Source organism: Carya illinoinensis, chromosome 14 (assembly GCF_018687715.1).
Source record: "Carya illinoinensis cultivar Pawnee chromosome 14, C.illinoinensisPawnee_v1, whole genome shotgun sequence".
NCBI classification, from domain to species: domain Eukaryota; kingdom Viridiplantae; phylum Streptophyta; class Magnoliopsida; order Fagales; family Juglandaceae; genus Carya; species Carya illinoinensis.
In genome coordinates this window covers 22,136,534-22,163,935 of record NC_056765.1, presented here as the reverse complement: position 1 = coordinate 22,163,935, position 27,402 = coordinate 22,136,534, and the positions used below count along the sequence as shown (strand labels likewise).

Below are 27,402 nucleotides of genomic sequence, written 5' to 3'. Positions count from 1 at the left end.
AAGAAGCACCTATTGTGCTCATCTAGCCATTGTTAAATCTGAGTGTGTAAAAGCTGAGTTAAAGTCTTATGAACAACAGTGTGTAAAAGCTGAGTTAAAGTCCTATTAACTACTTCAGTCTAACCATCAGTCTGCGGGTGACAAGTAGTGGAAAATAAGAGTTTAGTACCTAATTTCCCCCACAACACCTTCTAAAAGTACCTAAGAAATTTGACATCCCTATAAAAAAAAATGCTCCTGGGCACACCATGGAGTCGCACTATCTCCTTGAAAAACAAGTCAGCTATGCTTGTGGCATCATATGTTTTATGGCATGGAATGAAATGTGCCATCTTGCAAAATCTATCCACAACCATAAAAATAGAATCTCTACCCCTTTTTGTCCTAGGCAGCACCAAAACAAAGTCCATAGATATGTCTACCCATGGCTCACTAGGAACGGGTAAGGGTGTATATAACCCATGTGGCAAAACCTTAGATTTGGCCTTTATAGATGTGATGCACCTGCTACAAATGCGATTGATGTCTCTTTTCATCTTAGGCCAAAAGAAATGTTCATGCAATATGTCTAAGGTTTTCTTGACACCAAAGTGTCCCATTAATCCCCCGCCATGTGCCTCATACACCAATAACTCACGCATAGAACAACTAGGTACACACAGTTTATCTTCTTTAAACAAGTATCCATCATGCTTGTAAAACTTACCAAATGCCGCCATATCACATGCCATATGCACATCAGAAAAGTCAACATCATTGGCATACATATCTTTCACATGTTCAAACCCAAGCATTTTAGCACTCATAGAAGTAAGAAGTACATACCTCTGGGATAAAGCATCAGCAACAATATTCTCCTCACCTTTCCTGTAATGGATGACATATGGAAACGTCTCAATGTATTCCATCCATCTGGATGCTTCTTATTCAACTCAGCACACACCTTTCCATTGGTTTGCCTCAAGCCCAAGAAGCACCTATTGTGCTCATCTAGCCATTGCCAAGTTTCTAACTAGACTTAAGCGCATTAATCAACTTAAAGATGATTAGCAATCTCTAAACCATGTTTTGACCATAATTTCCATTTAAATTCATTATTTCCCTTTCGATCCGCACCTTTTTGATATTATTGTTGTTTTACATCATTCTTAGATTGATTTAGAAGATTAGCCTTGATGTATCACATGTCACTAGAACCAAAGCCATGTCAATTTCCAATTCACAGCGAATCGGAAGCTAGGTGCACCTTCAAGTGCATTCGTACAATTCCGCCCTTAGCCTTGCCCTTTTTGACCTTTTCCTCAAGGGAAACTTCTTCGTGTACACACCACCCTGACCCTCGTAGTTTAGTTCTAGGTTTGGACAAATTGGCACCAATAAATCTGTATTTTAGTTCATTCATCGTATTGAAACCCGCAAACCCCAATCCATTGGTTTCCCTCAAGCCCAAGAAGTTCCACATGTGCCTAATATACTCATCTAGCCAATGTTAAGTTTCTAACTAGACTTAAGTGCATTAATCAACTTAAAGATGATTAGTAATCTCTAAACCATGTTTTGAGCTTAATTTCCCTTTAAATTCATTCTTTCCCTTTCATCTGCACATTTTTTATGTTATTATTGTTTTACATTATTCTTAGATGGATTTAGAAGATTAGCCTTGATCTATCACACATCACTAGAACCAAAGCCATGTCAATTTCCAATGCACAGCGAATCGGAAGCTAGGTGCACCTTCAAGTGCATTCGTACAATTCCGCCCTTAGTGATTGACCTGAAATATTGCATGTTTTAGCTATTTAAAACCAATGTATTTTAAATTTTTCATGACACTATTATTGGTTTTAGATGAAAAAATAGTTAATAAGTATAAATATGAGTTGTGATTTTTAATTGATTGATATCATGTTTATGCTTAATTTTATAACTATGATTTAATGGGACAATATTTTCTCACATATATAGTCTGTTTTTGATAATTTATTTTTGAGTGTTATTTCTTTCTTCTTATTTTCAGTTTAAATAAAATTCAAATGAGATCCGGTTGGAACTTTTGATCAAAAATGCATACTAATTGAGAGGAAGGAAGGACGTACTTGGCAGCTGAAAAAGAAGACACAAAATGAAGAATCAGTGGTTATTTTCTTCCTTTGATTATTCAAGATGCATGTGATCCTCATGGTTGAACGAAACTCACGGAGGCTTGAGAATTTTTGGAGGTGCAACATTAAAGTCTAAAAATGGAGCTGAAACGTGAAGGCATGTGGGCTAAAAAAAATAAAAAAGGAAAGAAGGTTAGTGCAGCTAAAGTGGACGGAGAGAAGAGATAGGAGAGTGGGTGAGTAGAGAAGTGTCGTGCTTAATTTTTCAACCAAAGGAGCCGTGCTTGAGTTTTCAATCAAAGGAGGAGCCGTGTAAATCAATGGAGACGTGCTGGAATGAATTGTGATTGGAGGAGGACCGACTAGAAGCAGCTATATATATGTATATTGCTGGACGTAAAGGAGTGGTGGGAAGCAATCGGTGTAGGGGTTGAGGGGCAGATTACGTAAGAGAGGGAAGGTGAGTTGATAAATAGAGATAGAGACGTGTAGGGAGTTGTGTTGTGCTGGAAGGGTGTCGGTGCAGATTATTTAAGTGTGAGTTGAGAGATTATTTAAGTGTAAGCTGAGAGAGAGATGGGGTGCTGAGATGTTGTGTTGAACGTAAAAAGAAAAGGGGAGCAATCGGTTGGAATTGTGAGAGTAAGAGAGGTACGTGGAGAGATATTGAGAGAATTAGAGGTGGAGACGTGTGAGTGAAAGAAAGGAGAGTTGCTGGAAAGTAAAGAGAGGGGTCGGTGGGTGTTTGTATTTTGCTAAAATATGAAGTCGGTGAGACAGAATTAAGAGAAGTGAGATGTGTTGTGCTGTAATTGTTTGAGGGGTAGACGTGAAGGAATTTAATTGGCTGAGGTTAAGTTTGATTGAGAGTAAACAAAGGTGTCGGTGCATGAGTTTGGAGCTGGAGGGACGTGTAGAGAGAGTGCAAGTTTAGAGAGATAGTCGGTTTGTGCATGGTTAGAGAGAGAGGAGTTGAGGTCGGTTGAAGAGAGGGAGAGAGAGACGTGTAGGAAGTGAGAATTGATTAAAAGGAGTAGGCTGGGATTGATGTACGTGGAAGTCTATGGTGAGCAGGTCGGCTGGGATTAGTGTACGTGAAAAAGAATGAGGGAAAGTGGGGTGACTTTGTCGGTTTCATTGCCAGACCATTAGGCAGTGGGATTTTAATTTTATTTTGCTAGTTCTACTCTTTTACATTGGAAAGGGGACGTTTTCATTGTAGAGAAAATTGGGAGTTAGTGGCAGCTCTCTTCCTGCGTTTTCATTGTTGTATTTTTCGCAGCTTGCTTAGTTCTCTCTTAATGTTTTGTGATTCAGACCATTAATCAATTGGATTTCAGATTTTGTTGTTTTTAAGTTATTGCTTAGTATTTCTTGTGTTAGTTATTTAATGGAAAATACTTATTTGATTTCTATAGTATTTGTAATAAATATGTTTGGCTAAAATTTTCATACTAAGGTTAGAGGTGAAGTTTAATAATTTAAATATTGTTTTCGGATCTACGTAAAATTTATTCTATGAGTTTGATCGATTGAAAGATTTTATTATTGGATATTTTGATTATCTATATACTCGTCTTGATTCATTGTGATTTCCGAATACAGTGAATGCTTGAGGAATCCCTGTGGTATTCAAATAGATTTGTAAATGTTTTAATCATCAATCGTTCATGCTCAATCATAAGCGACTATTTTTCTTGATCTTAAATGCTAAATCTTCCAATTAAACGGAATCATTATTCTAGTTTAATTGAAGTAAATCGATCGGAAACAATATATAAATTATTAAACGGATCCTCGAAACCTTAGTCTTTCTCCATATCTTTATATTCGATTGTACGTTTCTTTTAATAACTTCGTTTCATAGTCTGAACTTATTTTCTTTATCACAAAAGTCAATCCCTGTGGATTCGATCCTGTAAGATACTACAACACCTGTATACTTGCAGGTAAAACTGCACTAAATTTTTGGTTCATTAATTTGAGTCAGAGTTTAGTCGCAACAAGTTTTTGGCGCCGTTGCCGGGGATTGCAATGTGTGATAATTTTTTTTTTAGAAAAGAAAAGAAAAAAAAAATTTTTAGTAATCTTTTGCTAATTGTTTTTCATATTCTTTATGCATGTACGATTTTTTTTTTTACGGAAACCAAGAGCATGTAACATTGCTTCCATATTCATACCATTTGGTAATCTCGTTCCAAAAATTTTTTCTTTTACTTTCTTGCTTGTTTTGCATTTTGTTTTTACTTTTTGAATGTACTCGATCTTCTATGATGAATGATCTTGTGGCAACGTGATCAAATGGGTAGATTGAGAAGAGAGGAAATTGTTTTAAAAGAATTGGATGATACTTTGTCAGGTGATTCTAAAAATTCTCATTCTAATACCATGGCTGACAATCGTAGTGTTCATGATGAACAAGAAAATGAAGAGGCACGAATATTTGCAGCCTACAAGGACAAGTACTCCATCTTGCATGATTTTTCCTATGAATATGGGAAATTTTGATTTAAAACCAGGAGTAATCCAATTACTTCCCAAGTTTCATGGCTTGGATTTAGAAAGTCCTTATTTGCATCTAAAAGAATTTGAAGAAGTTTGTGCAACTTTATAAAACCAAACTATCAATGATGATGTTGTTAGATTAAAGTTGTTTCCATTCTCTTTGAAAGAAAAAGCTAAGAATTGGTTGAACTCCTTGAGACCAAGATCTATTGGCACATGGCAAGAAATGCAAAGGGAATTTCTAAAAAAGTTTTTTCCTACTCATAGGACCAACACTCTTCGCAGAAATATTATGAATTTTTCTCGAAAAGAAAATGAAACATTTTTTCAGTGTTGGGAACGTTTTAAAGAATTGTTGCTAACTTGCCCACATCATGGTTACGAGACTTGGCGCACCATTAGTTTCTTCTATGAAGGTTTAACATCTCAAATGCGTCAGTTTGTAGAAATGATGTGTAACGGTGATTTTCTAAATAAAGATCTTGATGACGCTTGGGACTATTTTGACCAGTTAGCTGAAAATGCCCAATCTTGGGATAACACAGATCGTTCTGATCGGTCAAATAAGCCCAAAATCGGTGCCATGTCTCAAGAAGGTATGTATGTTCTTAAAGGAAATGATGATGTGAATGCTAGGATAGCAAGTCTGACAAGAAAAGTCGAAGCCATGGAGGTTAGGAAGGTAAATCTGGTTAAGGCCAGTGAAAAAGAAGAAGAAAATTGTAGCATTTGTGAGATTAGTGGACACCTAACTCAGGATTGTCCAACAATCCCTGCTTTTAAAGAGGTGTTACACGAACAAGCAAATGTCATGAATTCCTTTAGGAGACCATTTTCTTCTCCTTATTCAGAAACATATAATCCTGGATGGAGAAATCACCCCAATTTTAGTTGGAGGAATGAGTCCAATCAAAATCAAAATCCTCAAGGGCCATCTTCTTCTAGTCCTTATGTGCCTCTACATAAGAAAACCCTTGAGGAAACATTACAGGCTTTTATGCAGGGACAAGCAAATATCAACACTCAGACAATGCAGGCCATTACTGAGATGAGAAGTTCTATTAGCGACCTGACCTCTGCATTGCATGCTCAAGAGAAGGGTAAGTTTCCTGCTCAACCACAGCCGAATCCCAAAGGTAAATTTGAGGTAAGAAATTCAAATCCCTCTGATTCAAAATTTGAACATGCCAAGTCCATCACCACTCTACGCAGTGGAAAAATAATTGATAAGAGTATTTCAACAACGAAAGTTGATGAGACCAACAACTCTTTAAATTCTAAAAGTGATGGTGAACTTGAGAAGGTTGAATTGGATGTGCCTGTGAAAGCTCCAATACCTGCTCCATTTCCCCAAAGATTGCAGCATTCTCACAAGTTGGTTCAAAATGCTGATATTCTTGAAATTTTCAAACAGGTAAAAATCAACATTCCTTTGTTGGATGCAATCAAACAAATTCCATCGTATGCTAAGTTTTTGAAAGATTTATGCACAGTGAAGCGTACGATGAAGGTGCAGAAGAAGGCTTTTCTCACTGAGCAGGTAAGCGCCATCCTCCAGAACAATTCTTTTCCTAAGTACAAAGACCCGGGTTGTCCAACAATTTCCTGCGTGATTGGAAATTTTAAAATTGAAAAAACTTTACTTGACCTCGGAGCTAGTGTTAACCTCCTACCCTACTCGATATATGAGCAGTTGGGTCTTGGTGAACTTAAACCCACCAAGGTAACACTCCAACTTGCTGACCGTTCAATTAAAATACCTAGAGGGATAGTTGAGGATGTGCTAGTTCAAGTAGGCAAATTTTATTTCCCAGTGGATTTCATTGTTTTGGACACAGAACCTGTCTTTGATATTTGCACTCAAATTCCTATAATTTTGGGTAGGCCGTTCCTTGCGACCTCAAATGCTTTAATAAATTGTAGGAGTGGTGTGATGATAATATCTTTTGGCAACATGACTTTGAAGTTGAATATTTTCAATATTTGTAAACAACCTGGTGATGATGATGATGTGCATGAAGTAAATCTGATCCAAACTCTTGTTCAAAATAAATTTGATTTGTCAAGTTTTTCTGACCCACTTGAGGCTTGTTTGGTTCATGGTACAAATTTTGATGATGATTCTATGCTTGCATCTATGAATTTTTTGCTAGAATCTACTCCTATAATGGACACTGATAAATGGAGAACACGTTTTGAGGAATTACCACCTCATGATGTCGTGTCTCTCCCTTCAAGTGTGCAAACACCAAAACTCGACTTGAAACCTCTACCTGTTGATCTCAAATATGTATTTTTAGGTCAAGCAGAGACATTACCAGTGGTCATTTCATCAAAACTGGATGAAATTCAGGAGAGCAAATTGATTGGTGTTCTCATTGAACACAAAGAAGCAATAGGATGGACCATAGCTGATATCAAAGGTATTAGTCCTTTGATTTGTACCCACAGGATTTATCTAGAGGACAATTCTAAACCCTCTAGAGAAATGCAACGTAGACTGAACCCCAACATGAAAGAGGTTGTCAGAGCAGAGGTGTTAAAACTTCTGGATGTAGGGATCATTTACCCTATTTCTGACAGCAAATGGGTTAGTCCCACGCAGGTGGTACCCAAGAAATCTGGTGTGACTGTGGTTAAGAATGCTGATAATGAATTGATCCCAACTAGAGTTACTACTGGTTGGCGTGTGTGCATTGACTACAGAAACTGAATTCTGTCACCAGAAAGGATCATTTTCCCCTACCATTCATGGATCAAATCATTGAACGTGTAGCGGGCCATAAATTCTATTGCTTCCTAGATGGTTATTCTGGATATAACCAAATTGAGATTGCTCCTGAAGATCAAGAAAAGACCACTTTTACATGTCCATTTGGTACCTTCGCATATCGAAGGATGCCATTCGGACTTTGTAATGCTCCTGCTACATTTCAACGATGCATGATGAGCATATTCAATGACATGGTAGAGCGTTTCGTTGAAATATTCATGGATGATTTTTCTATTTTTGGTGATTCATTTGATGAATGTTTAACTCATTTGGAAAAAGTGCTGATTAGATGCAAAGAAAAGAATTTGATTTTAAACTGGGAGAAGTGTCATTTTATGGTCACTCAAGAGATTGTTCTTGGTCACATTGTTTCTTCTCGAGGTTTTGAAGTGGACAAGGCCAAAATTGAATTAATTTCTAAATCGCCCATCCCAAAGAACATCAGGGATATCAGATCTTTTCTAGGTCATGCAGGTTTTTACAGGAGGTTCATCAAAGGCTTTAGCACAATTTCTAGACCTTTGTGCAATTTATTGTCAAAGGAAAATTCTTTTGTGTGGACTGATGATTGTGAGTTAGCTTTTACAAAGCTAAAAAGTATGTTGATCTCAGCCCTAATTATGCGATCACCTAATTGGAATTTACCATTTGAGATTATGTGTGATGCTAGTGATTATGTTGTTGGAGCTGTGTTGGGTCAACGTAAGGACAAAAAGCCTTGTGTTATTTATTATGCAAGTAGAACTTTAAACAATGCTCAAATGAATTATTCAACAACTGAAAAAGAGCTACTTGCAGTAATTTTTGCACTTGACAAATTTCGCTCTTATTTGATCGGATCTCAAATTGTCATCTTTACTGATCATGCTGCGTTAAAGTACCTTTTAGCGAAAAAAGATGCAAAGCCCAGGTTGCTTAGATGGATCCTTTTGCTGTAAGACACATTTCCATTAAAGACACATTTCCAGATGAGCAACTTTTTGGTATATCTCAAGTGCCATGGTATGCTGACATTGCTAATTTTCTTGCTACAGGTGAAATTCCTCACATTTGGACTCAACAAGATAAGGGGAAATTTTTTGTGGATGTAAGAAAATTCTTTTGGGATGATCCATATCTGTTCAAGTATTGCCCAGATCAGATAATTAGACGATGTGTTCCCAATAACGAATTTCAAAGTGTGATATCTTTTTGTCACTTTGGGGCATGTGGTGGCCATTTTTCTGGAAAGAAAACTGCTTTTAAAATTTTGCAATGTGGTTTCTATTGGCCTACCATTTTCAAGGACACCCATGAATTTTGTAAAACTTGTGAGCGTTGTCAAAAATTGGGAAGTATTACCCGCCGGAGTATGATGCCATTAAATTCAATTTTGGTTGTTGAAATATTTGATTGTTGGGGCATCAACTTCATGGGACCCTTCCCAGTTTCTTTTGGCAATCTCTACATTTTGGTAGCTGTGGATTATGTGTCCAAATGGATTGAAGTTGTTCCATGCAAAAACAATGATCACAAAGTGGTACTGAAATTTTTGAAAGAAAATATTTTATCAAGATTTGGAACACCTCGAGCCATTATCAGTGATGGGGGTAAACATTTTTGTAATAAGCCTTTCGAGACCTTAATGCGAAAATATGGTATTACTCATAAGGTTGCTACCCTTTATCATCCACAAACAAGTGGCCAAGTTGAGGTATCTAATCGGGAGATCAAAAAAATTTTAGAAAAGACGGTTAACCCAAGTCGCAAAGATTGGTCTTTACGACTAACTGATGCACTTTGGGCATACCGTACTGCTTTTAAAACCCCGATTGGTATGTCTCCATATCAACTCATTTTTGGAAAGGCATGCCACTTACCTGTGGAATTGGAACACAAAGCTTATTGGGCAATCAAGAAATTTAATTTTGATGTGGATAAAGCTTGCTCTCTTCGTAAGTTTCAGCTTAATGAGTTAGAGGAAATCAAGAATGAAGCTTACGAAAACTCTCATATTGCCAAGGAGAGAATGAAAATTTTTCATGACAAAAATATTTTTCGAAAATCTTTTGAGCCTTCACAAAAAGTTTTGTTGTATAATTCAAGACTCCATTTGTTTCCTGGCAAACTTCGATCCCGATGGATTGGTCCCTTTGTTGTAAAAACTATTTATCCTTTTGGGACCATTGAGATAGAAAATCCAGAAAATGGTAATGTTTTTAAGGTTAATGGACAAAGGTTGAAACCATTTTTGGATGATTTTACTCCAGAGATTGAGTCCACTACTCTGGAGGATCCTGCGTATCAGAATTAATTTCTGATTCCTCATTGTATATACCGTATGTGTTTGTTTTGTTTTTCTTTCTTTTGTTTTCTTTTGTGTTTTTAACTTTGACAGAAATCTACTCCTTATGTGCACTCGAGTATCTCAGGTGAATTCTTTCCTCTCTGTTTAATCATTTTCGTCTCAATATGTTCTGCAGTGTTTATCTTGCTCCAATTCATACCTGTATAGCATACATAATCAAACACTCAATTACTAAACATTGAGGACAATGTCACATTTAGTTGGGGGGAGGGTTTTCTGTTGAAAAATTTATTAGTACCAAAAAAAAAAAAAAATTTGTGAGGTGCATTGAAACATAAATTATTAACACACACTTCTAGCATTTTTGTGAAATTTGAGTATCTTGGTGGAGTAGTTGAGTGGAATTATTTTGTAAAGATTTATTTTCAACCTTAAGCATAGAACATGACTTATGATGCATCATATTTTGTTGAGGAGTGACTTGAAACACCGGAATGCGATATTTACAAAAATGAGAATTAGTTTGATTTGTATAGAATGAAGGGCAAGTTTTGAAAGAACATTTTGCACATGTTTACACTTGTAGTGTTCCTCATTAATGTTCATTGATTTAAAACAAGAGAAGTAAACTGCAGGACTACCGAGCCTTATAAAAAAAAAAAAGAATGAAAGAAAGAAAGAAATTGACAAAAAAAAAATCATGTAATTTTTCCTGAATAAAGGGCTAGAAACAGTTACCCAAAACTTTGGGGGTTGAATGTTCAACCTTTAAACAGAGTTGGCGTGAAAACTGCTAGTCCCTTAGGCTTTGAGGTAGTTAGAATCAATAATGATTAATCCTAAGGTTGAAAAATCCTATGATAAATCATGTTTATTAGTGAGGAACATACAGAGGTTTAGCCACACACACATATCTGAGTTCTAAGACATTTGCCCTAGTTCTATGTGAACAATTGTTGAGACTTTCCTTGTGGATACAACTCCTGGTGTTGAGTAGTCACGAATCAATTTTTTGTGAGAATTCAGAATTATGTTTGATTGTTTTTGTTTGAATTTTGAGCTTTATGTAATGTTCATCTCAATTAATTTTCACTATTTTGCTCAAGGATTAGCAAAAAGCTAGTTGGGGGGTGTGATTGAGCTGAAATATTCCATGTTTTAGCTATTTAAAACCAATGTATTTTAAATTCTTCATGACACTATTATTGGTTTTAGATGGAAAAATAGTTAATAAGTATAAATACGAGTTGTGATTTTTAATTGATTGATATCATGTTTATGCTTAATTTTATAACTATGATTTAAGGGGACAATATTTCCCCACATATATAGTCTGTTTTTGATAATTTATTTTTGAGTGTTATTTCTTTCTTCTTATTTTCAGTTTAAATAAAATTCAAATGAGATCCGATTGGAACTTTTGATAAAAAATGCATACTAATTGAGAGGAAGGAAGGACGTACTTGGCAGCTGAAAAAGAAGACACAAAATGAAGAATCAGTGGTTATTTTCTTCCTTTGATTATTCAAGATGCATGTGATCCTCATGGTTGAACGAAACTCACGGAGGCTTGAGAATTTTTGGAGGTGCAACATTAAAGTCTAAAAATGGAGTTGAAACGTGAAGGCATGTGGGCTGAAAAAAATAAAAAAAGAAAGAAGGTTGGTGCAACTAAAGTGGACAGAGAGAAGAGATAGGAGAGTGGGTGAGTAGAGAAGTGTCGTGCTTAATTTTTCAACCAAAGGAGCCGTGCTTGAGTTTTCAATCAAGGGAGGAGCCGTGTAAATCAATGGAGACGTGCTAGAATGAATTGTGATTGGAGGAGGACCGACTAGAAGCAGCTATATATATGTATATTGCTGGACGTAAAGGAGTGGTGGGGAGCAATCAGTGTAGGGGTTGAGGGGCAGATTACGTAAGAGAGGGAAGGTGAGTTGATAAATAGAGATAGAGACGTGTAGGGAGTTGTGTTGTGCTGGAAGGGTGTCAGTGCAGATTATTTAAGTGTGAGTTGAGAGATTATTGAAGTATAAGCTGAGAGAGAGATGGGGTGCTGAGATGTTGTGTTGAACGTAAAAAGAAAAGGGGAGCAATCGGTTGGAATTGTGAGAGTAAGAGGGGTACGTGGAGAGATATTGAGAGAATTAGAGGTGGAGACGTGTGAGTGAAAGAAAGGAGAGTTGCTGGAAAGTAAAGAGAGGGGTCGGTGGGTGTTTGTATTTTGCTTAAATATGAAGTCGGTGAGAGAGAATTACGAGAAGTGAGATATGTTGTGCTGTAATTGTTTGAGGGGTAGACGTGAAGGAATTTAATTGGCTGAGGTTAAGTTTGATTGAGAGTAAACAAAGGTGTTGGTGCATGAGTTTGGAGCTGGAGGGACATGTAGTGAGAGTGCAAGTTTAGAGAGATAGTCGGTTTGTGCATGGTTAGAGAGAGAGGAGTTGAGGTCGGTTGAAGAGAGGGAGAGAGAGACGTGTAGGGAGTGAGAATTGATTAAAAGGAGTAGGCTGGGATTGATGTACGTGGAAGTCTATGGTGAGGAGGTCGGCTGGGATTAGTGTACGTGAAAAAGAATGAGGGAAAGTGGGGTGACTTTGTCAGTTTGATTGCCAGACCATTAGGCAGTGGGATTTTAATTTTATTTTGCTGGTTCTACTCTTTTACGTTGGAAAGGGGACGTTTTGATTTTAGAGAAAATTGGGAGTTAGTGGCAGCTCTCTTCCTGTATTTTCATTGTTGTATTTTTCGCAGCTTGCTTAGTTCTCTCTTAATGTTTTGTGATTCAGACCATTAATCAATTGGATTTCAGATTTTGTTGTTTTTAAGTTATTGCTTAGTATTTCTTGTGTTAGTTATTTAATGGAAAATACTTATGTGATTTCTATAGTATTTGTAATAAATATGTTTGGCTAAAATTTTCATATTAAGGTTAGAGGTGAAGTTTAATAATTTAAATATTATTTTCGGATCTACGTAAAATTTATTCTATGAGTTTGATCGATTGAAAGATTTTATTATTGGATATTTTGATTATCTATATACTCATCTTGATTCATTGTGATTTCCGAATACAGTGAATGCTTGAGGAATCCTTGTGGTATTCAAATAGATTTGTAAATGTTTTAATCATCAATCGTTCACGCTCAATCGTTCACAATTCCGCCCTTAGCATTGTCCTTTTTGACCTTTTCCTTGTGGGAAACTTTTTCGTATACGCACCTCCCGTACCCTCGTAGTTCAATTCTAGGTTTGGATGAATTGGCACCAAGAAATCTGTCTTTAACTTCATTCATCGTATTGAAGCCAGCACACACCAATCCATTGGTTTCCCTCAAGCCAAAGAAGTTCCACATGAGTCTAGGGTGCACATCTAGCCATTGTTAAGTTTCTAACAAGACATTAATCAACTTAAAGATGATTAGTTATCTCTAAACCATGTTTTGAGCTTAATTTCCCTTTAAATTCATTCTTTCTCTTTCATCTACACCTTTTTGATATTATTGTTGTTTTACATTATTCTTAGATTGATTTGGAAGATTAGCCTTGATCTATCACACATCACCAAAACAAAAGCCATGTCAATTTCCAATTCACAGCGAATCAGATGCTAGGTGCACCTTCAGGTGCATTCGGACAATTCCTCCCTTAGCCTTGTCCTTTCTGACCTTTTCCTCAAGTGAAATTTCTTCTCGTACACACCTCCCTGACCCTCGTCGTTCAGATCTAGGTTTGGACAAATTCTCACCAAAAAATCTGACTTTTAATTCATTCTTCCTATTGAACCCCGCACGCACCATTCCATTGGTTTGCCTCAAGCCGAAGAAGCGCCTAGGGTGCTCATCTATCCATTGTTAAGTTTCTAAGTAGACTTAAGTGCATAGATCAACTTAAAGATGATTAGTAATCTATAAAGCATGTTTTGAGCTTAATGTCCCTTTAAATTCTTTGTTTCCCTTTCGATTCGCACCTTTTTGATATTATTGTTGTTTTACATCATTCTTAGATGATTAGTAATCTATAAAGCATGTTTTGAGCTTAATGTCCCTTTAAATTCTTTGTTTCCCTTTCGATCCGCACCTTTTTGATATTATTGTTGTTTTACATCATTCTTAGATTGATCTAGAAGATTAGCCTTGATGTATCACATGTCACCAGAACCAAAGCCAAGTCAATTTCAAATTGACAGCGAATCGGAAGGTAGGTGCACTTTCAAGTGCATTCGTACAATTCTGCCCTTAGCCTTGTCCTTTTTGACCTTTTCCTCAAGGGAAACTTCTTCGTGTACACACCTCCCTGACCCTCGTAGTTTAGTTCTAGGTTTGGATGAATTGGCACCAATAAATCTATATTTTAGTTCATTCATCGTATTGAAGCCCGCAAACACCAATCCATTAGTTTCCCTCAAGCCCAAGAAGTTCCAAATGCGCCTAATATGCTCATCCAGCCATTGTTAAGTTTCTAACTAGTCATAAGCGCATTAATCAAATTAAAGATCATTAGTAATCTCTAAACCATGTTTTGAGTTTAGTTTCCCTTTAAATTCATTCTTTTCCTTTCATCTGCAGTTTTTTGATATTAGTGATGTTTTACATTATTCTTAGATTGATTTAGAAGATTAGCCTTGATCTATCACACATCACTAGAACCAAAACCATGTCAATTTCCAATTCACTGCGAATCAGAAGCTATGTGCACCTTCACATGCATTCGTACAATTTCGCCCATAGCCTTGTCCTTTTTGACCTTTTCCTCATGGAAATTTCTTCTCGTACACACCTCCCTGACCCTTGTAGTTCAATTCTAGGTTTGGACGAATTGGCACCAAGAAATCTGTCTTTAACTTCATTCATCGTATTGAAGCCCGCACAGACCAATCCATTGGTTTCCCTGAAGCCCAAGAAGTTCCACAAGTGCCTAATGTGCTCATCTAGCCATTGTTAAGTTTCTAACTAGACTTAAGCGCATTAATCAACTTAAAGATGAATAGTCATCTCTAAACTATGTTTTGAGCTTAATTTTCCTTTAAATTCATTCTTTCCCTTTCATCTGCACGTTTTTGATATTAATGTCTTTTACATTATTCTTAGATTGATTTAGAAAATTAGCCTTGATCTATCACGCAACACTAGAACCAAAGCCATGTCAATTTCCAATTCACAGCGAATCGGAGGCTATGTGCACCTTCACATGCATTCGTACAATTCCACCCTTAGCCTTGTCCGTTTTGATCTTTTCCTCAAGGGAAACTTCTTCGTGTACACAGCTCCCTGACCCTCGTAGTTCAGTTCTAGGTTTGGACGAATTGGGACCAAGAAATCTGTCTTTCAGTTCACTCATCGTATTGAAGTTCGTAAACACCAATCCATTGGTTTCCCTCAGGCCCAAGAAGTTCCACATGCGCCTAATATGCTCATCTAGCCATTGTTAAGTTTCTAACTAGACTTTAGGGCATTCATCAACTTAAAGATGATTACTAATCTCTAAACCATGTTTTGAGCTTAATTGCCCTTTAAATTCATTGTTTCCCTTTCAATCGGCACCTTTTTTATATTATTTTTGTTTTACATCATTCTTGGATTGATTTTACAAGATTAGCCTTGATGTATCACATGTTACTAGAACCAAAGCCATGTGAATTTCTAATTCACAGCGAATTGGAAGCTAGGTGTACCTTCAAGTACATTCGCACAATTCCGCCTTTAGCGTTGTCCTTTTTGACCTTTCCCTTTAGGCAAACTTCTTCATGTACACACCTCCATGACCCTCATAGTTCAATTCTTGGTTTGGATGAATTGGCACCAAGAATTCTGTCTTTAACTTCATTCATCGTATTGAAGCCCGCACACACCAATCCATTGGTTTCCCTCAAGCCCAAGAAGTTCCACAAGAGTCTAGTGTGCTCATCTAGCCATTGTTAACTTTTTAACAAGATATTAATCAACTTAAAGATGATTAGTAATCTCTATACCAGGTTTTGAGCTTAATTTCTCTTTAAATTCATTCTTTCCCCTTCATCTACACCTTTTTGATATTATTGTTGTTAATGTTATTCTTAGATTGACTTAGAAGATTAGCCTTGATCTATCAGACATCACTACAACCAAAGCCATGTTAATTACCAATTCACATAAAATCGGAAGCGAGGTGCATCTTCAGGTGCATTCATACAATTCCGCCCTTAGCCTTGTCCTTTTTGACCATTTCCTCATGGGAAATTTCTTCTCGTACACACCTCCCTAACCCTAGTAGTTCGGATTAGGTTTGGACGAATTGACACCAAAAAATCCATCTTTTAATTCATTCTTCCTATTGAACCCCGCACACACAATTCCATTGGTTTGTCTCAAGCCGAAGAAGCGCCTAAGGTGCTCATCTAGCCATTGTTAAGTTTCTAACTAGACTTAAGTGCATAGATCAACTTAAAGATGATTAGTAATCTCTAAACCATGTTTTGAGCTTAATTTCCCTTTAAATTCTTTGTTTCCCTTTCGATCCGCACCTTTTTTATATTATTGTTGTTTTACATCATTCTTAGATTGATTTAGAATATTAGCCTTGATGTATCACACGTCACTAGAAACCAAAGCCATGTCAATTTTCAATTCACAGCGAATGGGAAGCTAGGTGCACCTTAAAGTGCATTCGTACAATTCCGCCCTTAGCCTTGTCCTTTTTGACCTTTTCCTCAAGGGAAACTTCTTCATGTACACACCTCCCTGACCCTCGTAGTTCAGTTATCGGTTTGGACGAATTGGCACCAAGAAATCTGTCTTTAACTTCATTCATCGTAGTGAAGCCCGCACACAACATTCCATTGGTTTCCCTCAAGCCCAAGAAGTTCCACATGAGCCTAATGTGCTCATCTAGACATTGTTAAGTTTCTAACTAGACTTTGGGGCATTCATCAACTTAAAGTTGATTACTAATCTCTAAACCATGTTTTGAGCTTAATTTTCCTTTAATTCTTTGTTTCCCTTTCGATCTGCACCATTTTGATATTATTTTTGTTTTACATCATTCTTAGATTGATTTACAGGATTAGCCTTGATGTATCATACGACTAGAACCAAAGGCATGTGAATTTCTAATTCACAGCGAATCGGAAGCTAGGTGTACCTTCAAGTGCATTCGTACAATTCTGCCCTTAGCCTTGTCCTTTTTGACCTTTTCCTCAAGGGAAACTTTTTCGTGTACACACCTCCCTGACCCTCGTAGTTCAGTTCTAGGTTTGGACAAATTGTCACCAATAAATCTGTATTTCAGTTCATTCATCGTATTGAAGCCCGCAAACACCAATCCATTGGTTTCCTTCAAGGCCAGGAAGTTTCACATGCGCCTTATTTGCTCATCTAGCCATTGTTAAGTTTCTAACTAGACTTAAGTGCATTAATCAACTTAAAGATGATTTGTAATCTCTAAGCCATGTTTTGAGCTTAATTTACCTTAAAATTCATTCTTTCCCGTTCATCTAAACCGTTTTGATATTATTGTTCTTTTACATTATTCTTAGATTGATTTAGAAGATTAGCCTTGATCTATCACACATCACTAGAACCAAAGCCATGTCAATTTTCAATTTAAAGCGATTCGGAAGCTAGGTCCACCTTCAAGTGCATTTGTACAATTCCGCCCTTAGCCTTGTCCTTTTTGACCTTTTCCTCTAGGGAAACTTCATCGTGTACACACCTCACTGACCCTCGTGGTTCAATTCTAGGTTTGGATGAATTGGCACCAAGAAATATGTCTTTAACTTCATTCATCGTATTGAAGCCCGCACACACCAATTCATTGGTTTCCCTCAAGCCCATGAAGTTCCACATGAGTCTAGTGTCCTCATCTCGCCATTGTTAAGTTTCTAACAAGACATTAATCAACTTAAAGATGATTAGTAATCTCTAAACCATGTTTTGACCTTAATTTCCCTTTAAATTCGTTCTTTCCCTTTCATCTACACCTTTTTGATATTATTGTTGTTTTACATTATACTTAGATTGATTTAGAAGATTAGCCTTGAGCTATCACACATCACTAGAACCAAAGCCATCTCAATTTCCAATTCACAGTGAATCGGAAGCTATGTGCACCGTCAAGTGCATTCATACCATTCCACCCTTGGCCATGTCCCTTTTGACCTTTTCCTCAAAGGAAACTTCTTCGTGTACACACCTCCCTGACCCTCGTAGTTCAGTTATAGGTTTGGATGAATTGATAGTAAGAAATCTATCTTTAACTTCATTCATCGTAGTGAAGCCCGCACACAACAATCCATTGGTTTCCCTCAAGTCCAAGAAGTTCCACATGAGCCTAATGTGCTCATCTAGACATTGTTAAGTTTCTAACTAGACTTTAGGGCATTCATCAACTTAAAGATGAATTCTAATCTCTAAACCATGTTTTGAGCTTAATTTCCCTTTAAATTCATTGTTTCCCTTCCGATCCTTTTTTATATTATTTTTGTTTTACATCATTCTTAGATCGATTTACAGGATTAGCCTTGATGTATCACTTGTTACTAGAACCAAAGCCATCTGAATTTCCAATTCACAGCGAATCGGAAGCTAGGTCTACCTTCAAGTGCATTCGTAGAATTGCACCCTTAGTGTTGTCCTTTTGGACCTTTTCCTTAGAGAAACTTCTTCGTGTACACACCACCCTGACCCTCGTAGTTCAGTTCTAGGTTTGGATGAGTTGGTGACTCGTGCTCGAATGTGCTTCCAAGTGTAGAAGTGTCAAATTGTATCAAGGATAAGTCCAGGATTGTATTCCACAGGGACAATGGGTTATCAAAGTGTATAAGAGATTTGTGAGTAACAAATGAATCAAGTATGAGAGATGAAAATAAAATTCAAATGCAATGCAAAAAGATAATCGAAGTTGAAATTAGAGTTTCTAAAAAAAAAACAAATTAACAAACACTTGGGTTGGGTATGAGACTCTCTTTATTTCGGATTCTAGATAATTTTCTCGATTAACAATCCAATCAAGGTAGTGCTAATCGGAAGATAAAAAGTTAAGCTCAAGTTTTGCAATATTTTTTCTAAAGGGTTCTCTACTTTACTAGCCAAACACACATTAACAAACAATCGAGAGAAGCCTTGATAATTTTCAAGCTTTTGTTGTGCCTTACGTCAACAACAAAACAAGAGCAAGAGATGCAATCTATTTTCAGTTTAGATCCAACTAGTAATATAGTGAAATCAACGTTCAATCACAAAATATTGCATTAAACTAGAATCCAAAACAAATCACGTCCCTTTCCACAACCCAAGTTTTAGAAATTAGCTATACATGATATTTCTAACTACAAAAATAAGTCTAAGATGAGTCATGAAAAAATCTGAAAGCAAAAGCAAATGAAAAATAAGTCTAAGATGAGTTGATTGCTATCCTGCATGTGTGAGCTGGTTTGCATGTTTATTGCATGTGTGATTCCGGCTGTGTGTTGTCAGAATGAGTGCTTTGCTGGTTTGCATGTGTGAGTGTTCTGCATGTGTGAGTTGGTGTCACTTTTCTGTATGTGTGAGCTGGTGTGAGTGCAGTCCGAGTGAGTGCTTTGCTGGTCTGCATGTGTGAGTGTTCTGCATGTGTGAGTTGGTGTCACTTTTCTGCATGTCTGAGCTGGTGTGAGTGCAGTTCGAGTGAGTGCTTTTTTCTGCTACTGTACAGCGTCTGCAATGTCCAGGTTGTGTGCTGTCCGAATGAGTTTGTTTTGCATGTGTTTTGCATGTGTGATGTGCTCCTGCTCCACTCTGCTGTTGCGCCAAACGAAAACCAAAAGAAAGCAATAAAAACTCTATTGCTTTGTCCAGCTAAATGAAAAAGAAAGAAAAAAAAGCTGTGTCCGGAACCAAAAAAATGAAAATAAAACTCCAACTTGACCATAATCAATTCTTTTATTTCTTTATAGGTCCCACTCTTTCTTTCCTTCCATAAATGCCCTATAATATATAAATGAAATGATATTATAGTTTAAGTATTTCAAGAGCAAATATGAGACTTTGATGTGCAAAATATTATCATCAATAAATTTTCCATTAGGTGTTAAAATTTTGATGCATAATTAAGTGTTCAACCATTCTTTGATGTAATAAATCACTCACTAAAACAGCTTAATTATGCATTTCTAACACTTCATCACACCCCCCAACTAGCTCTTTACTAGTCTCTAGAAAAAAGAGTGAAAGAATTCATGCAAAGGTGAGATTACCAAATACAATTTCAGAAAATCCAAGAATCACATGCTATGAAATAGACTTGTTGAGTTTAAGACTACTGGAGATAGATTAATATGAATTTTGTATCAACTGAGAGATTTATACACCATTTAGTTAATCAACCAAGGAAATTACATGTAACAAAGCTTGCTTTCTTTCAAGTGCATGGAAATGGGGTTAGAATTTCAAGATCGACTACCAAGAGACATTAACAGTTTCAATCACAACAACTAATCTGAGAAAACCACATGGTCATACTCTAATTCAAAACCATTGTAGTGGCTGCTTTACACTTTGAAAGGTGCCTACTTTTTTTTTTGTAAGGACCCCGGTAATAGGCAGCCTTTTCCACTACACAGATGTAATTTATGTTTTTAGATTTCCTAGTGGGGGAATTGGACCTATGAATGTGCGTCTGCCCACACTTTCACAAGTCAGGCCTTACTACTAGTCTACCTAAAGGATTTTTTTTTGTTGTTTTGGATCCCTGGCTTGTCCCTTTTCTCATTTAATTCATTTTAGATTTCTTCCTAAACCATTAGGATATGGTTCATTAGAGTCTCAAACAATTGAAGTGTAAATCAACCAACAATGACTCAATGTAATCTTTCTAGGCCTTCCAAGTATGTGTTGTGTGCGTTTTAGCAAAACTTTTAACATCTTTCCCTTGGTTTAACAACTAAATAAATGGATAAGTCCCTCTTTTAACATATACTCATATTTGCACTGCATTCCACATGTTCCATGACCTCAACAAATCTTTTTCTTTTATCTTTTTTTTTTTTTTTTTTTTTTTTTGTTTTGTTTTTTGAATCACTTTCCAGCGTGTAAACTTCAAGAATGAGGGATTTAATCTGCTTTCAACTCATTACTAACACTCCTCCAAAGTGGACCAAAATATATGTCTAAGGCATGTAAACAGAGAAATAAATTCTCTTCCACCCCCCAACTAGATTGTAGCATTGTCCTCAATGATGCAAGAGAAACGAAAGAATTTACACAAAGAGAGCAATTAAGGGGCAAAACCACTAAAAGAAGAACCAAAAATTCAAAGGAAAACTAAAGGAAAGAGGAAAAAGAAGTACCTGGATAGCTTTGAAAGGAATGCAGCCAAAATAAAAATAAAAACTGAAGAATAAAAGAAAACAATTAGGATCAAGCAAATGTAGAGTAGATTCCTTAGGTGCAAAGTTAGAAATAAAAGGCTTGAGCCTTTGACCGTTAACCTTAAAAATGTTACCATTGATAGATAGGATTCATTATCTCTATAGCACCATGAGGAAAAACAGTTTGTACCACATAAGGCCCACTCCATCGAGACCTTAACTTACCAGGGAACAAGTGTAACCGAGAGTTGTACAATAACACTTTTTGATTAGACTCAAAAGTCTTACGTTGGATGTGTTTGTCATGGAAGTTCTTCATTCTTTCTTTGGACAACTTAGAGTTGTTGTAGGCATCCATCCTCAACTCATCCAACTCAGACAGCTGCAATTTTCTCACACAACCAGCTTATCAATGTTAAAATTGCATTGCTTAATGGCCCAATACGCTCTATGTTCCAACTCTACAGGCAAATGGCAAGTCTTACCATACACTAGTCTATATGGAGACATGCCCAAAATGGTTTTAAAAGCTCTTCTATAAGCCCACAAGGCATCAGACAATCTTAAAGACCAATCCTTCCTGTTTGGGTTAACTGTTTTTTCAAGAATGTTTTTAATCTCCCTATTTGCTAGTTCAGCTTGTCCATTGGTTTGAGGATGATAGGGAGTAGATATTTTGTGATGGATACCATACTTCTTTATTAAGGCCGAGAAATGCTTGTTACAAAAGTGGGTGCCATTATCACTGATTATGGCTTTAAGCATGCCAAACCTTGCAAAAATGTTTTCTTTCAAAAATTTTAAAACAACTTGATGATCATTAGATTTGTAAGGGACTACCTCAACCCACTTAGAAACATAGTCAACAGCAAGCAAAATGTATAAATAGCCAAAAGAAGAAGGAAATGGTCCCATAAAATCTATCCCCCAACAATAAAAAATTTCAATCACTAGTATGGGTTGCATAGGCATCATATTTCTCCTAGTGATTCCTCCTAATTTCTGACAAGGTTCACAAGTTTTACAAAAACTAAAGGCATCCTTGAACATGGTTGGCCAATAAAATCCACTTTGAAGAATTTTGGCCACTGTTTTGTGGGCTGAAAAATGCCCACCACAAGCTTCCGTATGGCAAAAATTTAAGACACCAGAAATTTCATCATTGGGCACACACTTCCTAATGATTTGATCTAAACAATACTTGAAAAGGTAATGATCATCATAGAAGAACGATCTCACCTCATGCGTGAATTTCCGTATATCTTGAGCATTCCAATGAGGTGGTGTTTGTCCTGTCACCAAGAAATTTACTATATCAGCAAACCAAGGCAAATTTTCAACTAACATAAGATGTTCATCAGGAAAAGAATCAAGAACAGGTGTCGGTTGTTCAGTTTCAGCAACTGTGAGCCTAGACAAATGGTCAGCTACCACATTCTCTACTCCTTTCTTGTCCTTGATGATAATATTGAACTCTTGGAGTAAAAGTATTCATCTAATCAACCTTGGTTTTGCATCTTTCTTTGTCAATAAATACTTGAGAGCTGCATGGTCAGTAAAGATGACTATAGGAGAACCAAGAATACATGCACGAAACTTCTCTAAAGCAAATACCACAGCAAGTAATTCTTTTTCAGTAGTAGAATAATTTTTTTGAGCAAAATTCAAAGTTTTACTTGCATAGTAAATGACATAAGGAAGTTTGTTCCTACGCTATCCAAAAACAGCTCCTATTGCAAAATCACTTGCATCACACATGATTTCAAAACAAAGTGACCAATCAGGAGGTTGAAGAATAGGAGCAGTGGTTAGCAAAGTTTTAAGCCGACAAAAAGCTTCTTGACACTCGGGTGTCCAATCAAATTTTACATCATTCATCAATAGCTTACATAGAGGCTTAGAAGTAGAGCTAAAGTCTTTGATAAATCTCCTATAAAAACCTGCATGCCCAAGAAAAGATCTAATGTCTTTTATTGACTTAGGTGTAGGAAGTTTAGAAATCAACTCAATTTTTGCTCTATCTACTTCAAGTCCTCTAGATGAAACAATATGTCCCAGAACAATGCCCTATTGTACCATGAAATGGCACTTCTCCCAATTAAGTAGCAATTGCTTCTCTTCACACCTGGCCAAAACAACTTGTAAATTGGTTAAACAACTCTCAAATGAATCACCAAATACAGAAAAATCATCCATAAACACTTCTAGGGTGTTCTCAATCATGTCATTAAAAATGCTAAGCATGCATCTTTGAGAAGTTGCTGGTGCATTGCATAAACTAAAAGGCATTCTCCTAAAAGCAAAAGTACCAAAAGGACAAGTAAAGGTGGTCTTTTCTTGATCCTCTGGTGCTATTTCTAATTGATAGTAACTGGAGAATCCATCTAAGAAGCAATAAAAAGCATGTCCAGCAACATTTTCTAACACTTGATCAAGAAAAGGCAAAGGAAAATGATCTTTCCTAGTGGTGGCATTCAACTTCCTATAATCTATACACATGCGCCAACCAGTAGGAATTCTGGTGGGAATCGATTCATTTTGCTCATTTTTAACAATGGTAAGCCCAAATTTTTTTGGAACTACATGAATAGGACTTACCCACTTGCTATCCGAGATGGGGTAAATGATACCCACATCAAGCAATTTCAACACCTCACCTTTAAGCACTTCCTTCATTGTGGGATTCAACCTTCTTTGCATTTCCCTAGAAGGCTTTGCATCATCTTCTAAATAAATCCTATGGGTACACTCCAAGGGACTTATACCTTTTATTTCAGCCATTGTCCACCCAATAGACTTTTTATGCTTCTTAAGGACCTCTAGCAATTTATCTTCTTGTTCACTAGTTAAGTGAGAAGAAATTACCACAGGGAAGGTGCTTTGTGGTCCTAAGAAAGCATACTTCAACTCCAATGGAAGAGGTTTGAAGTCCACAGTTGGGGATTGCTCTTTCGAAGGCTTGAGGGTTGATGTCAATGGTGGAAGTTGCTCAAATTTTGGCCTCCATGGTGGTGTAACTTGCTGACCTATTGAGGAAACAAGAGATGAGTTTTTAACATTATCAAATTTCAAATCTTCTTCAAATTCCTCTAGAGAATCAATGAGTTGAAAGTAATGTGCAGAATTTTCATCAACGAAATTTTCCAGCAAATTCACTTCATGAACTTCCTCAACTTCTTGCGGCTGCCTGCAAGGATTGAAAATATTTAGCTCCAAAGTCATATTTCCATAACTCAAATTTAAAACTCCACTTCTACAATTTATGAGTGCATTAGAAGTAGCCAAGAAGGGTCTTCCTAAGATAACAGGTGCTTGGAAACTAGAATGATTAGTCAATTGCATGTCGAGTACGACAAAGTCTACTGGATAGTAGAATTTGTCTACTTGAACCAAAACATCTTCCACAACACCCCTAGGAATCTTAATAGACCTATCAGCCAACTGCAATGTGATAGAAGTAGATTTCAACTCACCCAATCCAAGCTGAACATAAACATTATAAGGCAATAAGTTCACACTTGAACCTAAGTCTAATAATGCTTGGCCTATTTTTGAGCTCCCTATCATGCAAGCTATGGTAGGGGATCCTGGGTCCTTGTATTTGGGAGGAGTGTTGGTTTGGATAATAGCACTAACCTGCTCAATAAGAAAAGCTTTCTTTTGCACATTCAATTTTCCTTTTACGGTACATAAATCCTTTAAAAATTTAGCATTGGTAGGAATATGTTGAATAACATCTAACAATGGTATATTAATCCTAACTTGCTTAAAAATTTCAAGAATTTCAGCGTGATGCTTATCTTTGTGCAAAGGGGCTAACCTTTGAGGAAAAGGTGCAAGTGTAGTGCTTGGGACACTTTCAGATTCCAAAGGATCATGTGCCTCATTTTCAGAAGGAGGTTTAGAAGTGTTACCATTCTTTTCTACCTCTTTAGCTGGAATGCCAATCACCTTATCACTTCTCAAGGTTGTAATAGCCTTGACTTGCTTGACATTTGAATCTCCTGCCATACTTTGAAATTGGTGGTTTTGGCCTTGGGGATTAGGCTGAGATTGTGCAGGGAACTTCCCTTTCTCTTGAGCACTCATGGTTGTAGTTAACCTTGTGACTGACCCTCGAATCTCAACAATGGCTTGTGAATTTTGACTATTGATAGCAGCTTGGCTTTGCATGAATTGCTGAAAATTGGTGGAGAGCTGCTGGAATTTGGTGGATAATTGCTGGAAATTGTCTTCAAGGTTCTTTTTCTGAGCTGGGACCATGTGGTTGGCATATTGAGATGGTCCTGGACCTCCTGGGCTAGTGTAGGGTACAATTTGTGAAGGACCAGCTATGTTGGGTGCAGGTAAAGCTGCTTGATCACCTCTCCAACTGAAATTAGGGTGATTTCTCCATCCCGAATTGTAGGTGTTGGAATAAGGACCTAAAAAAGATTTAGCAACCATATTAACAGCATTAGATTGATCCAAAAGAACTTCTTTAAAAGCTGGAATGGTTGGGCAATTATTAGTTGAATGCCCTTGGCCTTCACAAATATTACAGCTCAAGGTAATCTGAGATACAACTTGTAGTTCATTCACTTTCTTCAGTTCTATGGTTTCTAATTTCTTAGGAATCATAGCCAACCTAGCATTCAAATCATCTACTTCTCTCAGATTATATTTGCCACCCCCTGAAATTGTCCTTGAACTTTCCGACCTATCATGAACATCAGATGTATCCTATGATTGTGTATTTTCAGCTAGATAATCAAAATATTCAAAAGCTTCCTCAGGTTCTTTGTTAAAAAACGCTCCATTACACATGGTCTCCACAAATTGTCTCATTTTTTGTTGCAATCCCTCATAAAAAAAACTAATGACCCTCCAATTCTCATATCCATGATGAGGACATGCATTTAAAAGGTCTTTGAATCGTTTCCAACAATGATAAAATGTTTCCACATCCTTTTGGCAAAAATTCATGATCTGTCTTTTCAAGGCATTGGTTTTATGAATGGGAAAAAATTTCTTTAAAAATTCAGTTTGCATTTCTTGCCAAGTCCCAATGGATCTTGGTCTTAAGGAATTCAACCATGTCTTAGCCTTGTCTTTTAAGGAAAATGGAAACAGTTTCAATCTTATGACCTCATCAGTGCATGTTCTATCCACGAATGTGGAACACACTTCTTCAAACTCTTTGATATGCAAATAGGGGTTTTCAGATTTCATACCATGAAAGTGTGGTAACAATGGAATCATCCCGGGTTTGAAATTAAAAGCATTTGCATTAATAGGTAAAATGATGCAAGAAGGTGTGCTAGTCCTAACAGGCTGAAGATATTCTCTAAGAGTCCTGTTTGGATTCTCCACTTCCCTATCATGATGCTCATTTCAGCCATGATGCTATCAGTGTCTGATGATGATTCAATAGAAGATGATGCAGAGCTAAAAGATGTCAATGATTCTGTCCTAAACAGTCGAGATGTATGGTCTCTAGTCCAACCAGTCATACAAACAAGAGCAGATAATCAAAGACCATGAAAAATAAACAGAGAGAAGGAAAAAAGATTCAATGCCACCCAGGCTGTGAAAAGGTTCACAGCTCCACAACGTCCTCTCAGCAGTAGAGGAATGCTCTAATAAGCACCAGTTGTCCTCGGCAACGGCGCCAAAAACTTGACTCGTGGTCGAATGTGCTTCCAAGTGTAAAAGTGTCAAGTTGTATCAAGGATAAGTCCAGGATCATATTCCACAGGGACAATGGGTTATCAAAGAGTATAAGAGATTTGTGAGTAACAAATGAATCAAGTATGAGAGATGAAAATAAAATTCAAATGCAATGCAAAAAGATAATCGAAATTAAAATTAGAGTTTCTAAAAAAAAACAAATTAACGAACACTTGGGTTGGGTATGAGACTCTCTTTATTTTGGATTCTAGATAATTTTCTTGATTAACAATCCAATCAAGGCAGTGCTAATCGGAAGATAAAAAGTTAAGCTCAAGTTTTGCAATATTTTTTCTAAAGGGTTCTCTACTTTACTAGCCAAACACACATTAACAAACAATCGAGAGAAGCCTTGATAATTTTCAAGCTTTTGTTGTGCCTTACGTCAACAACAAAACAAGAGCAAGAGCTGCAATCTATTTTCAGTTTAGATCCGACTAGTAATATAGTGAAATCAACGTTCAATCACAAAATATTGCATTAAACTAGAATCCAAAACAAATCACGTCCCTTTCCACAACCCAAGTTTTAGAAATTAGCTACACATGATATTTCTAACTACAAAAATAAGTCTAAGATGAGTCATGAAAAAATCTGAAAGCAAAAGAAATCTAAAAATAAAAATGAGCCAAAAGCCAAAAATTAACCAAGAAGAAAGCCACCTCCAAGATGCTAGTCGAAAGAAAAACGTAAAGAAGAAGAACAA

General features: G+C 36.7%; 2 non-coding genes and 1 pseudogene across 2 annotated transcripts; 1 reads left to right on the top strand and 2 right to left on the bottom strand.

Annotated features, from left to right (window-relative positions):
* The window catches only part of LOC122293684, an 87,241-nt pseudogene extending 62,147 nt beyond the window's left edge, over positions 1–25,094 (bottom strand).
* LOC122295265 lies at positions 4,885–4,988 on the bottom strand. Its single transcript, XR_006237926.1, has one exon. It is a non-coding gene; the product is annotated as a small nucleolar RNA R71 (small nucleolar RNA).
* Positions 25,095–25,863: 769 nt separating the features above from the next.
* LOC122295247 lies at positions 25,864–25,971 on the top strand. Its single transcript, XR_006237909.1, has one exon. It is a non-coding gene; the product is annotated as a small nucleolar RNA R71 (small nucleolar RNA).
* Positions 25,972–27,402: the final 1,431 nt, after the last annotated feature.